This window comes from Hoplias malabaricus, unplaced genomic scaffold (genome assembly GCF_029633855.1).
Source record: "Hoplias malabaricus isolate fHopMal1 unplaced genomic scaffold, fHopMal1.hap1 scaffold_127, whole genome shotgun sequence".
NCBI classification, from domain to species: Eukaryota; Metazoa; Chordata; class Actinopteri; order Characiformes; family Erythrinidae; genus Hoplias; species Hoplias malabaricus.
Window position 1 is genome coordinate 73,425 of NW_027101095.1, and position 15,862 is coordinate 89,286.

Genomic DNA, 15,862 nt, shown 5'->3' on the forward strand with positions numbered 1-15,862 from the left:
CTTAATCAACAATGTGAGTTTGGAGGAAATCTGAGACGGTCAAAAATTTAGTCTAAAAAAACACAAAGGGGTACCCCTTAGTATTTTTTTGGGTGAAAAATGTGACCTCCTCAGATCTTCTTCAAACCCACACAGTGTGTCAGGGAGGTCCTGGCAAAGACAGTGGTATGGTTATTTTCGCTCTACCACATCCCAAAGCTGAGATATGGGGACCTATTCTTGTCCATAAAATGTATAACTGCATATATCAAGATGGGACCTCCTACTCATGTGAATGTAAGTAAACACATGAGTAGAGGGGTGCGATCAGAAAAGCCTGCTCAGTCCAATATATACTACATTGAATTTGTATTTGGCTAGGGGGTATCAGTTCTAATAAATTGAAGATATAAAATGTGAGACTGAGGGATGTGAGAAGAAGCCTCACCATTGCAATATATTCAACACCAATAAACCTATTGACAGAAAATCCCAGTTACGTCAGTTCTCATATCTCAGCTTTGGGATGAGATAGGTTGAAAATAATCACACCCTTGTGTAAGACAGGGCCTCCTTAATCAACAATGTGAGTTTGGAGGAAATCTGAGACGGTCAAAAATTTAGTCTAAAAAAACACAAAGGGGTACCCCTTAGTATTTTTTTGGGTGAAAAATGTGACCTCCTCAGATCTTCTTCAAACCCACACAGTGTGTCAGGGAGGTCCTGGCAAAGACAGTGGTGTGGTTATTTTCGCTCTACCACATCCCAAAGCTGAGATATGGGGACCTATTCTTGTCCATAAAATGTATAACTGCAAGATGGGATTCCTATTTCCAGTTAATGTAAGTAAACACATGAGTAGAGGGGTGCGATCAGAAAAGCCTGCTCAGTCCAATATATACTACATTGAATTTGTATTTGGCTAGGGGGTATCAGTCCTAATAATTTAAAAAAGATATAAAATGTGAGACTGAGGGATGTGAGAAGAAGCCTCACCATTGCAATATACTCAACACCAATAAACCTATTGACAGAAAATCCCAGTTACATCAGTTCTCATATCTCAGCTTTGGGATGAGATAGGCTGAAAATAATCACACCCCTGTGTAAGTCAGGGCCTCCTTAATCAACAATGTGAGTTTGGAGGAAATCTGAGACGGTCAAAAATTTAGTCTAAAAAAACACAAAGGGGTACCCCTTAGTATTTTTTTGGGTGAAAAATGTGACCTCCTCAGATCTTCTTCAAACCCACACAGTGTGTCAGGGAGGTCCTGGCAAAGACAGTGGTGTGGTTATTTTCGCTCTACCACATCCCAAAGCTGAGATATGGGGACCTATTCTTGTCCATAAAAGGTATAACTGCAAGATGGGATTCCTATTTCCAGTGAATGTAAGTAAACACATGAGTAGAGGGGTGCGATCAGAAAAGCCTGCTCAGTCCAATATATACTACATTGAATTTGTATTTGGCTAGGGGGTATCAGTCCTAATAATTTGTAGAAGATATAAAATGTGAGACCGAGGGATGTGAGAAGAAGCCTCACCATTGCAATATATTCAACACCAATAAACCTCTGGACAGAAAATCCCAGTTACGTCAGTTCTCATATCTCAGCTTTGGGATGAGATAGGCTGAAAATAATCACATCCCTGTGTAAGTCAGGGCCTCCTTAATCAACAATGTGAGTTTGGAGGAAATCTGAGACGGTCAAAAATTTAGTCTAAAAAAACACAAAAAACACAAAGGTATCTTAGTATTTTTTTGGGTGAAAAATGTGACCTCCTCAGATCTTCTTCAAACCCACACAGTGTGTCAGGGAGGTCCTGGCAAAGACAATGGTGTGGTTATTTTCGCTCTACCACATCCCAAAGCTGAGATATGGGGACCTATTCTTGTCCATAAAATGTATAACTGCATATATCAAGATGGGACCTCCTACTCATGTGAATGTAAGTAAACACATGAGTAGAGGGGTGCGATCAGAAAAGCCTGCTCAGTCCAATATATACTACATTGAATTTGTATTTGGCTAGGGGGTATCAGTTCTAATAAATTGAAGATATAAAATGTGAGACTGAGGGATGTGAGAAGAAGCCTCACCATTGCAATATATTCAACACCAATAAACCTATTGACAGAAAATCCCAGTTACGTCAGTTCTCATATCTCAGCTTTGGGATGAGATAGGTTGAAAATAATCACACCCTTGTGTAAGACAGGGCCTCCTTAATCAACAATGTGAGTTTGGAGGAAATCTGAGACGGTCAAAAATTTAGTCTAAAAAAACACAAAGGGGTACCCCTTAGTATTTTTTTGGGTGAAAAATGTGACCTCCTCAGATCTTCTTCAAACCCACACAGTGTGTCAGGGAGGTCCTGGCAAAGACAGTGGTGTGGTTATTTTCGCTCTACCACATCCCAAAGCTGAGATATGGGGACCTATTCTTGTCCATAAAATGTATAACTGCAAGATGGGATTCCTATTTCCAGTTAATGTAAGTAAACACATGAGTAGAGGGGTGCGATCAGAAAAGCCTGCTCAGTCCAATATATACTACATTGAATTTGTATTTGGCTAGGGGGTATCAGTCCTAATAATTTAAAAAAGATATAAAATGTGAGACTGAGGGATGTGAGAAGAAGCCTCACCATTGCAATATACTCAACACCAATAAACCTATTGACAGAAAATCCCAGTTACATCAGTTCTCATATCTCAGCTTTGGGATGAGATAGGCTGAAAATAATCACACCCCTGTGTAAGTCAGGGCCTCCTTAATCAACAATGTGAGTTTGGAGGAAATCTGAGACGGTCAAAAATTTAGTCTAAAAAAACACAAAGGGGTACCCCTTAGTATTTTTTTGGGTGAAAAATGTGACCTCCTCAGATCTTCTTCAAACCCACACAGTGTGTCAGGGAGGTCCTGGCAAAGACAGTGGTGTGGTTATTTTCGCTCTACCACATCCCAAAGCTGAGATATGGGGACCTATTCTTGTCCATAAAAGGTATAACTGCAAGATGGGATTCCTATTTCCAGTGAATGTAAGTAAACACATGAGTAGAGGGGTGCGATCAGAAAAGCCTGCTCAGTCCAATATATACTACATTGAATTTGTATTTGGCTAGGGGGTATCAGTTCTAATAAATTGAAGAAGATATAAAATGTGAGACTGAGGGATGTGAGAAGAAGCCTCACCATTGCAATATATTCAACACCAATAAACCTATTGACAGAAAATCCCAGTTACGTCAGTTCTCATATCTCAGCTTTGGGATGAGATAGGTTGAAAATAATCACACCCCTGTGTAAGTCAGGGCCTCCTTAATCAACAATGTGAGTTTGGAGGAAATCTGAGACGGTCAAAAATTTAGTCTAAAAAAACACAAAGGGGTACCCCTTAGTATTTTTTTGGGTGAAAAATGTGACCTCCTCAGATCTTCTTCAAACCCACACAGTGTGTCAGGCAGGTCCTGGCAAAGACAGTGGTGTGGTTATTTTCGCTCTACCACATCCCAAAGCTGAGATATGGGGACCTATTCTTGTCCATAAAATGTATAACTGCAAGATGGGATTCCTATTTCCAGTTAATGTAAGTAAACACATGAGTAGAGGGGTGCGATCAGAAAAGCCTGCTCAGTCCAATATATACTACATTGAATTTGTATTTGGCTAGGGGGTATCAGTCCTAATAATTTAAAAAAGATATAAAATGTGAGACTGAGGGATGTGAGAAGAAGCCTCACCATTGCAATATACTCAACACCAATAAACCTATTGACAGAAAATCCCAGTTACATCAGTTCTCATATCTCAGCTTTGGGATGAGATAGGCTGAAAATAATCACACCCCTGTGTAAGTCAGGGCCTCCTTAATCAACAATGTGAGTTTGGAGGAAATCTGAGACGGTCAAAAATTTAGTCTAAAAAAACACAAAGGGGTACCCCTTAGTATTTTTTTGGGTGAAAAATGTGACCTCCTCAGATCTTCTTCAAACCCACACAGTGTGTCAGGGAGGTCCTGGCAAAGACAGTGGTGTGGTTATTTTCGCTCTACCACATCCCAAAGCTGAGATATGGGGACCTATTCTTGTCCATAAAATGTATAACTGCATATATCAAGATGGGACCTCCTACTCATGTGAATGTAAGTAAACACATGAGTAGAGGGGTGCGATCAGAAAAGCCTGCTCAGTCCAATATATACTACATTGAATTTGTATTTGGCTAGGGGGTATCAGTTCTAATAAATTGAAGAAGATATAAAATGTGAGACTGAGGGATGTGAGAAGAAGCCTCACCATTTCAATATATTCAACACCAATAAACCTATTGACAGAAAATCCCAGTTACGTCAGTTCTCATATCTCAGCTTTGGGATGAGATAGGTTGAAAATAATCACACCCCTGTGTAAGACAGGGCCTCCTTAATCAACAATGTGAGTTTGGAGGAAATCTGAGACGGTCAAAAATTTAGTCTAAAAAAACACAAAGGGGTACCCCTTAGTATTTTTTTGGGTGAAAAATGTGACCTCCTCAGATCTTCTTCAAACCCACACAGTGTGTCAGGGAGGTCCTGGCAAAGACAGTGGTGTGGTTATTTTCGCTCTACCACATCCCAAAGCTGAGATATGGGGACCTATTCTTGTCCATAAAAGGTATAACTGCAAGATGGGATTCCTATTTCCAGTGAATGTAAGTAAACACATGAGTAGAGGGGTGCGATCAGAAAAGCCTGCTCAGTCCAATATATACTACATTGAATTTGTATTTGGCTAGGGGGTATCAGTTCTAATAAATTGAAGAAGATATAAAATGTGAGACTGAGGGATGTGAGAAGAAGCCTCACCATTGCAATATATTCAACACCAATAAACCTATTGACAGAAAATCCCAGTTACGTCAGTTCTCATATCTCAGCTTTGGGATGAGATAGGTTGAAAATAATCACACCCCTGTGTAAGTCAGGGCCTCCTTAATCAACAATGTGAGTTTGGAGGAAATCTGAGACGGTCAAAAATTTAGTCTAAAAAAACACAAAGGGGTACCCCTTAGTATTTTTTTGGGTGAAAAATGTGACCTCCTCAGATCTTCTTCAAACCCACACAGTGTGTCAGGGAGGTCCTGGCAAAGACAGTGGTGTGGTTATTTTCGCTCTACCACATCCCAAAGCTGAGATATGGGGACCTATTCTTGTCCATAAAATGTATAACTGCATATATCAAGATGGGACCTCCTACTCATGTGAATGTAAGTAAACACATGAGTAGAGGGGTGCGATCAGAAAAGCCTGCTCAGTCCAATATATACTACATTGAATTTGTATTTGGCTAGGGGGTATCAGTTCTAATAAATTGAAGAAGATATAAAATGTGAGACTGAGGGATGTGAGAAGAAGCCTCACCATTTCAATATATTCAACACCAATAAACCTATTGACAGAAAATCCCAGTTACGTCAGTTCTCATATCTCAGCTTTGGGATGAGATAGGTTGAAAATAATCACACCCCTGTGTAAGACAGGGCCTCCTTAATCAACAATGTGAGTTTGGAGGAAATCTGAGACGGTCAAAAATTTAGTCTAAAAAAACACAAAGGGGTACCCCTTAGTATTTTTTTGGGTGAAAAATGTGACCTCCTCAGATCTTCTTCAAACCCACACAGTGTGTCAGGGAGGTCCTGGCAAAGACAGTGGTGTGGTTATTTTCGCTCTACCACATCCCAAAGCTGAGATATGGGGACCTATTCTTGTCCATAAAAGGTATAACTGCAAGATGGGATTCCTATTTCCAGTGAATGTAAGTAAACACATGAGTAGAGGGGTGCGATCAGAAAAGCCTGCTCAGTCCAATATATACTACATTGAATTTGTATTTGGCTAGGGGGTATCAGTTCTAATAAATTGAAGAAGATATAAAATGTGAGACTGAGGGATGTGAGAAGAAGCCTCACCATTGCAATATATTCAACACCAATAAACCTATTGACAGAAAATCCCAGTTACGTCAGTTCTCATATCTCAGCTTTGGGATGAGATAGGTTGAAAATAATCACACCCCTGTGTAAGTCAGGGCCTCCTTAATCAACAATGTGAGTTTGGAGGAAATCTGAGACGGTCAAAAATTTAGTCTAAAAAAACACAAAGGGGTACCCCTTAGTATTTTTTTGGGTGAAAAATGTGACCTCCTCAGATCTTCTTCAAACCCACACAGTGTGTCAGGCAGGTCCTGGCAAAGACAGTGGTGTGGTTATTTTCGCTCTACCACATCCCAAAGCTGAGATATGGGGACCTATTCTTGTCCATAAAATGTATAACTGCAAGATGGGATTCCTATTTCCAGTTAATGTAAGTAAACACATGAGTAGAGGGGTGCGATCAGAAAAGCCTGCTCAGTCCAATATATACTACATTGAATTTGTATTTGGCTAGGGGGTATCAGTCCTAATAATTTAAAAAAGATATAAAATGTGAGACTGAGGGATGTGAGAAGAAGCCTCACCATTGCAATATACTCAACACCAATAAACCTATTGACAGAAAATCCCAGTTACATCAGTTCTCATATCTCAGCTTTGGGATGAGATAGGTTGAAAATAATCACACCCTTGTGTAAGACAGGGCCTCCTTAATCAACAATGTGAGTTTGGAGGAAATCTGAGACGGTCAAAAATTTAGTCTAAAAAAACACAAAGGGGTACCCCTTAGTATTTTTTTGGGTGAAAAATGTGACCTCCTCAGATCTTCTTCAAACCCACACAGTGTGTCAGGGAGGTCCTGGCAAAGACAGTGGTGTGGTTATTTTCGCTCTACCACATCCCAAAGCTGAGATATGGGGACCTATTCTTGTCCATAAAATGTATAACTGCAAGATGGGATTCCAATTTCCAGTTAATGTAAGTAAACACATGAGTAGAGGGGTGCGATCAGAAAAGCCTGCTCAGTCCAATATATACTACATTGAATTTGTATTTGGCTAGGGGGTATCAGTCCTAATAATTTAAAAAAGATATAAAATGTGAGACTGAGGGATGTGAGAAGAAGCCTCACCATTGCAATATACTCAACACCAATAAACCTATTGACAGAAAATCCCAGTTACATCAGTTCTCATATCTCAGCTTTGGGATGAGATAGGCTGAAAATAATCACACCCCTGTGTAAGTCAGGGCCTCCTTAATCAACAATGTGAGTTTGGAGGAAATCTGAGACGGTCAAAAATTTAGTCTAAAAAAACACAAAGGGGTACCCCTTAGTATTTTTTTGGGTGAAAAATGTGACCTCCTCAGATCTTCTTCAAACCCACACAGTGTGTCAGGGAGGTCCTGGCAAAGACAGTGGTGTGGTTATTTTCGCTCTACCACATCCCAAAGCTGAGATATGGGGACCTATTCTTGTCCATAAAATGTATAACTGCATATATCAAGATGGGACCTCCTACTCATGTGAATGTAAGTAAACACATGAGTAGAGGGGTGCGATCAGAAAAGCCTGCTCAGTCCAATATATACTACATTGAATTTGTATTTGGCTAGGGGGTATCAGTTCTAATAAATTGAAGAAGATATAAAATGTGAGACTGAGGGATGTGAGAAGAAGCCTCACCATTGCAATATATTCAACACCAATAAACCTATTGACAGAAAATCCCAGTTACGTCAGTTCTCATATCTCAGCTTTGGGATGAGATAGGTTGAAAATAATCACACCCCTGTGTAAGTCAGGGCCTCCTTAATCAACAATGTGAGTTTGGAGGAAATCTGAGACGGTCAAAAATTTAGTCTAAAAAAACACAAAGGGGTACCCCTTAGTATTTTTTTGGGTGAAAAATGTGACCTCCTCAGATCTTCTTCAAACCCACACAGTGTGTCAGGCAGGTCCTGGCAAAGACAGTGGTGTGGTTATTTTCGCTCTACCACATCCCAAAGCTGAGATATGGGGACCTATTCTTGTCCATAAAATGTATAACTGCAAGATGGGATTCCTATTTCCAGTTAATGTAAGTAAACACATGAGTAGAGGGGTGCGATCAGAAAAGCCTGCTCAGTCCAATATATACTACATTGAATTTGTATTTGGCTAGGGGGTATCAGTCCTAATAATTTAAAAAAGATATAAAATGTGAGACTGAGGGATGTGAGAAGAAGCCTCACCATTGCAATATACTCAACACCAATAAACCTATTGACAGAAAATCCCAGTTACATCAGTTCTCATATCTCAGCTTTGGGATGAGATAGGCTGAAAACAATCACACCCCTGTGTAAGTCAGGGCCTCCTTAATCAACAATGTGAGTTTGGAGGAAATCTGAGACGGTCAAAAATTTAGTCTAAAAAAACACAAAGGGGTACCCCTTAGTATTTTTTTGGGTGAAAAATGTGACCTCCTCAGATCTTCTTCAAACCCACACAGTGTGTCAGGGAGGTCCTGGCAAAGACAGTGGTATGGTTATTTTCGCTCTACCACATCCCAAAGCTGAGATATGGGGACCTATTCTTGTCCATAAAATGTATAACTGCATATATCAAGATGGGACCTCCTACTCATGTGAATGTAAGTAAACACATGAGTAGAGGGGTGCGATCAGAAAAGCCTGCTCAGTCCAATATATACTACATTGAATTTGTATTTGGCTAGGGGGTATCAGTTCTAATAAATTGAAGATATAAAATGTGAGACTGAGGGATGTGAGAAGAAGCCTCACCATTGCAATATATTCAACACCAATAAACCTATTGACAGAAAATCCCAGTTACGTCAGTTCTCATATCTCAGCTTTGGGATGAGATAGGTTGAAAATAATCACACCCTTGTGTAAGACAGGGCCTCCTTAATCAACAATGTGAGTTTGGAGGAAATCTGAGACGGTCAAAAATTTAGTCTAAAAAAACACAAAGGGGTACCCCTTAGTATTTTTTTGGGTGAAAAATGTGACCTCCTCAGATCTTCTTCAAACCCACACAGTGTGTCAGGGAGGTCCTGGCAAAGACAGTGGTGTGGTTATTTTCGCTCTACCACATCCCAAAGCTGAGATATGGGGACCTATTCTTGTCCATAAAATGTATAACTGCAAGATGGGATTCCTATTTCCAGTTAATGTAAGTAAACACATGAGTAGAGGGGTGCGATCAGAAAAGCCTGCTCAGTCCAATATATACTACATTGAATTTGTATTTGGCTAGGGGGTATCAGTTCTAATAAATTGAAGAAGATATAAAATGTGAGACTGAGGGATGTGAGAAGAAGCCTCACCATTGCAATATATTCAACACCAATAAACCTATTGACAGAAAATCCCAGTTACGTCAGTTCTCATATCTCAGCTTTGGGATGAGATAGGTTGAAAATAATCACACCCCTGTGTAAGTCAGGGCCTCCTTAATCAACAATGTGGGTTTGGAGGAAATCTGAGACTGTCAAAAATTTAGTCTAAAAAAACACAAAGGGGTACCCCTTAGTATTTTTTTGGGTGAAAAATGTGACCTCCTCAGATCTTCTTCAAACCCACACAGTGTGTCAGGGAGGTCCTGGCAAAGACAGTGGTGTGGTTATTTTCGCTCTACCACATCCCAAAGCTGAGATATGGGGACCTATTCTTGTCCATAAAATGTATAACTGCAAGATGGGATTCCTATTTCCAGTTAATGTAAGTAAACACATGAGTAGAGGGGTGCGATCAGAAAAGCCTGCTCAGTCCAATATATACTACATTGAATTTGTATTTGGCTAGGGGGTATCAGTCCTAATAATTTAAAAAAGATATAAAATGTGAGACTGAGGGATGTGAGAAGAAGCCTCACCATTGCAATATACTCAACACCAATAAACCTATTGACAGAAAATCCCAGTTACATCAGTTCTCATATCTCAGCTTTGGGATGAGATAGGCTGAAAATAATCACACCCCTGTGTAAGTCAGGGCCTCCTTAATCAACAATGTGAGTTTGGAGAAAATCTGAGACGGTCAAAAATTTAGTCTAAAAAACCCAAAGGGGTACCCCTTAGTATTTTTTTGGGTGAAAAATGTGACCTCCTCAGATCTTCTTCAAACCCACACAGTGTGTCAGGGAGGTCCTGGCAAAGACAGTGGTGTGGTTATTTTCGCTCTACCACATCCCAAAGCTGAGATATGGGGACCTATTCTTGTCCATAAAATGTATAACTGCATATATCAAGATGGGACCTCCTACTCATGTGAATGTAAGTAAACACATGAGTAGAGGGGTGCGATCAGAAAAGCCTGCTCAGTCCAATATATACTACATTGAATTTGTATTTGGCTAGGGGGTATCAGTTCTAATAAATTGAAGAAGATATAAAATGTGAGACTGAGGGATGTGAGAAGAAGCCTCACCATTGCAATATATTCAACACCAATAAACCTATTGACAGAAAATCCCAGTTACGTCAGTTCTCATATCTCAGCTTTGGGATGAGATAGGTTGAAAATAATCACACCCCTGTGTAAGTCAGGGCCTCCTTAATCAACAATGTGAGTTTGGAGGAAATCTGAGACGGTCAAAAATTTAGTCTAAAAAAACACAAAGGGGTACCCCTTAGTATTTTTTTGGGTGAAAAATGTGACCTCCTCAGATCTTCTTCAAACCCACACAGTGTGTCAGGGAGGTCCTGGCAAAGACAGTGGTGTGGTTATTTTCGCTCTACCACATCCCAAAGCTGAGATATGGGGACCTATTCTTGTCCATAAAATGTATAACTGCATATATCAAGATGGGACCTCCTACTCATGTGAATGTAAGTAAACACATGAGTAGAGGGGTGCGATCAGAAAAGCCTGCTCAGTCCAATATATACTACATTGAATTTGTATTTGGCTAGGGGGTATCAGTTCTAATAAATTGAAGAAGATATAAAATGTGAGACTGAGGGATGTGAGAAGAAGCCTCACCATTGCAATATATTCAACACCAATAAACCTATTGACAGAAAATCCCAGTTACGTCAGTTCTCATATCTCAGCTTTGGGATGAGATAGGCTGGAAATAATCACAGCCCTGTGTAAGTCAGGGCCTCCTTAATCAACAATGTGAGTTTGGAGGAAATCTGAGACGGTCAAAAATTTAGTCTAAAAAAACACAAAGGGGTACCCCTTAGTATTTTTTTGGGTGAAAAATGTGACCTCCTCAGATCTTCTTCAAACCCACACAGTGTGTCAGGGAGGTCCTGGCAAAGACAGTGGTGTGGTTATTTTCGCTCTACCACATCCCAAAGCTGAGATATGGGGACCTATTCTTGTCCATAAAATGTATAACTGCAAGATGGGATTCCTATTTCCAGTGAATGTAAGTAAACACATGAGTAGAGGGGTGCGATCAGAAAAGCCTGCTCAGTCCAATATATACTACATTGAATTTGTATTTGGCTAGGGGGTATCAGTCCTAATAATTTGTAGAAGATATAAAATGTGAGACCGAGGGATGTGAGAAGAAGCCTCACCATTGCAATATATTCAACACCAATAAACCTATTGACAGAAAATCCCAGTTACGTCAGTTCTCATATCTCAGCTTTGGGATGAGATAGGCTGGAAATAATCACACCCCTGTGTAAGTCAGGGCCTCCTTAATCAACAATGTGAGTTTGGAGGAAATCTGAGACGGTCAAAAATTTAGTCTAAAAAAACACAAAGGGGTACCCCTTAGTATTTTTTTTGGGTGAAAAATGTGACCTCCTCAGATCTTCTTCAAACCCACACAGTGTGTCAGGGAGGTCCTGGCAAAGACAGTGGTGTGGTTATTTTCGCTCTACCACATCCCAAAGCCGAGATATGGGGACCTATTCTTGTCCATAAAATGTATAACTGCAAGATGGGATTCCTATTTCCAGTGAATGTAAGTAAACACATGAGTAGAGGGGTGCGATCAGAAAAGCCTGCTCAGTCCAATATATACTACATTGAATTTGTATTTGGCTAGGGGGTATCAGTCCTAATAATTTGTAGAAGATATAAAATGTGAGACCGAGGGATGTGAGAAGAAGCCTCACCATTGCAATATATTCAACACCAATAAACCTATTGACAGAAAATCCCAGTTACGTCAGTTCTCATATCTCAGCTTTGGGATGAGATAGGCTGGAAATAATCACACCCCTGTGTAAGTCAGGGCCTCCTTAATCAACAATGTGAGTTTGGAGGAAATCTGAGACGGTCAAAAATTTAGTCTACAAAAACCCCTTAGTGTTTTTTTGGGTCAAATATGTGACCTCCTCATATCTTCTTCAAACCCTCACCATGTGTCAGGGAGGTCTTGACAAAGACAACGGTGTGGTAATTGTTGCCCTACCACATCCCAAAGCTGCGATATAGGGACATGTTGTGCTGCATAAAATGTATAACTGTAAATTTCATGATGGGATTCTTACGTCCAGTGAAGCTAGGTAAACACATGCGTAGAAGGGTGCGATCAGAAAAGTCTAGTCAGTCCAATACATCCTACATTGTATCTGTATTTTGCTTTATTGGACGTATAACAAGCTCATAAATTAAATTCCAATATATTCAACACCAATAAACCTATTGAGAGAAAATCCCAGTTACGTTAATCCTCATATCTCAGCTTTGGGATGAGATAGGTTGAAAATGATCACACCCCTGTGTAAGTCAGGAACTGCTCAATCAACATCGTGAGTTTGGAAGAAATCTGAGACGGTCAAAAATTTTGTCTAAAAAAACACAAAAAAAACACCCTTAGTGTTTTTTTGGGTAAAATATGTGACCTCCTCAGATCTTCTTCAAACCCACACCATGTGTCAGGGAGGTCCTGACAAAGACAGCGGTGTTGTAATTGTTGCCCTACCACATCCCAAAGCTGCGATTTAGGGACATGTTGTGCTGCATAAAATGTATAACTGCAAATTTCACGATGGGATTCCTACGTCCAGTGAAGCTAGGTAAACACATGAGTAGAAGGGTGCGATCAGAAAAGCCTAGTCAGTCCAATATATCCTACATTGCATCTGTATTTTGCTTCATTGGACATATAACAAGCTTATAAATTAAATTCCAATATATTCAACACCAATAAACCTATTGAGAGAAAATCCCAGTTACGTTAGTCCTCATATCTCTAATTTTGGATGAGATAGGCTGAAAATAATCACACCCCTGTGTAAGTCAGGACCTGCTCAATCAACATCGTGAGTTTGGAAGAAATCTGAGACGGTCAAAAATTTAGTCAACAAAAACCCCTTAGTGTATTTTTGGGTCAAATATGTGACCTCCTCATATCTTCTTCAAACACTCACAATGTGTCAGGGAGGTCTTGACAAAGACAGCGGTGTGGTAATTGTTGCCCTACCACATCCCAAAGCTGCGATATAGGGACATGTTGTGCTGCATAAAATGTATAACTGCAAATTTCACGATGGGATTCCTACGTCCAGTGAAGCTAGGTAAACACATGAGTAGAAGGGTGCGATCAGAAAAGCCTAGTCAGTCCAATATATCCTACATTGCATCTGTATTTTGCTTCATTGGACATATAACAAGCTTATAAATTAAATTCCAATATATTCAACACCAATAAACCTATTGAGAGAAAATCCCAGTTACGTTAGTCCTCATATCTCTAATTTTGGATGAGATAGGCTGAAAATAATCACACCCCTGTGTAAGTCAGGACCTGCTCAATCAACATCGTGAGTTTGGAAGAAATCTGAGACGGTCAGAAATTTAGTCTAAAAAAACACCAAGGGGTACCCCTTAGTGTTTTTTTTTTTTTTTGGTAAAAAAAGTGACCTCCTCAGATCTTCTTCAAACCCACACCGTGTGTCAGGGAGGTCCTGACGACAACAGTGGTGTGGTAATTGTTGCTCTACCACATCCCAAAGCTGAGATATATGGACATGTTTTGCCGCATAAAATGTATAACTGTACATTTCATGATGGGATTCCTACTTCTGTATTTTGCTTTATTGGACGTATAACAAGATCATAAATTTAATTCCAATCTATTCAACACCAATAAACCAATTAAAAGAAAATCCCAGTCACGTTTATCCTCATATCTCAGCTTTGGGATGAGATAGGCTGAAAATAATCACACCCCTGTGTAAGTAAGGACCTGCTCAATCAACATCGTGAGTTTGGAAGAAATCTGAGACGGTCAAAAATTTAGTCTACAAAAACCCCTTAGTGTATTTTTGGGTCAAATATGTGACCTCCTCATATCTTCTTCAAACACTCACAATGTGTCAGGGAGGTCTTGACAAAGACAGTGGTGTGGTAATTGTTGCTCTACCACATCCAAAAGCTGAGATATAGGGACATGTTATGCTGCATAAAATGTATAACTGTAAATTTCATGATGGGATTCCTACTTCTGTATTTTGTTTTATTGGACGTATAACAAGATCATAAATTTAATTCCAATCTATTCAACACCAATAAACCTATTGAGAGAAAATCCCAGTTACGTTAATCCTCATATCTCAGCTTTGGGATGAGATAGGTTGAAAATGATCACACCCCTGTGTAAGTCAGGACCTGCTCAATCAACATCGTGAGTTTGGAAGAAATCTGAGACGGTCAAAAATATTGTCTAAAAAAACACAAAGGGGTACCCCTTAGTGTTTTTTTGGGTAAAATATGTGACCTCCTCAGATCTTCTTCAAACCCACACCGTGTGTCAGGGAGGTCCTGACGACGACAGTGGTGTGGTAATTTTTGCTCTACCACATCCCAAAGCTGAGATATATGGACATGTTGTGCCGCATAAAATGTATAACTGTACATTTCACGATGGGATTCTTACGTCCAGTGAAGCTAGGTAAACACATGCGTAGAAGGGTGCGATCAGAAAAGCCTAGTCAGTCCAATATATCCTACATTGCATCTGTATTTTGCTTCATTGGACGTATAACAAGCTCATAAATTAAATTCCAATATATTCAACACCAATAAACCTATTGAGAGAAAATCCCAGTTACGTTAGTCCTCATATCTCTAATTTTGGATGAGATAGGCTGAAAATAATCACACCCCTGTGTAAGTCAGGACCTGCTCAATCAACATCGTGAGTTTGGAAGAAATCTGAAACGGTCAAAAATTTTGTCTAAAAAAACCCCTTAGTGTTTTTTTGGGTAAAATATGTGACCTCCTCAGATCTTCTTCAAACCCACACCATGTGTCAGGGAGGTCCTGACGACGACAGCGGTGTGGTAATTGTTGCCCTACCACGTCCCAAAGCTGAGATATAGGGACATGTTGTGCTGCATAAAATGTATAACTGTAAATTTCATGATGGGATTCCTACTTCCAGTGAAGCTAGGTAAACACATGAGTAGAAGGGTGAGATCAGAAAAGCCTAGTCAGTCCAATACATCCTACATTGCATCTGTATTTTGCTTTATTGGACGTATAACAAACTCATACATTTAATTCCAATATAATCAACACCAATAAACCTATTGAGCGAAAAATCCCAGTTAGGTCAATCCTCATATCTCAGCTTTGGGACGAGATGCCCAGTGTGGCAAAAAAAAAAAAAAAAAACACCTCGTGTGTGTTTTGGTAGAGTTTTCTGACTTGCGTGATCTAAGCGTCACCGAGTGTAGACGGGTCAAGTAGGACTACCCACTTTTGACACGTTCTGCTCTTTTGAGCAGGTGAGGCAAATTGGACAGCCTGAAATGATCTAGTTCTTTGCTCCTTTGAGACCAGAGTGCATTGCACCAATCCCCTGAAAAAAGACTAAGCTCAGACTCAGAATTTTAGCCACCATCTTTGAGAAACATAGTTGGATCTCTGAAGCCAAGAACACGTTGCGCGAAGTCGGGCTCAGGCGGGCTTGGAGTGGGACCCTAGGGCCCCCTGACCCTGTGAAATTCAATATAATATGAAATAAATAAATCAATTTAAAAAAA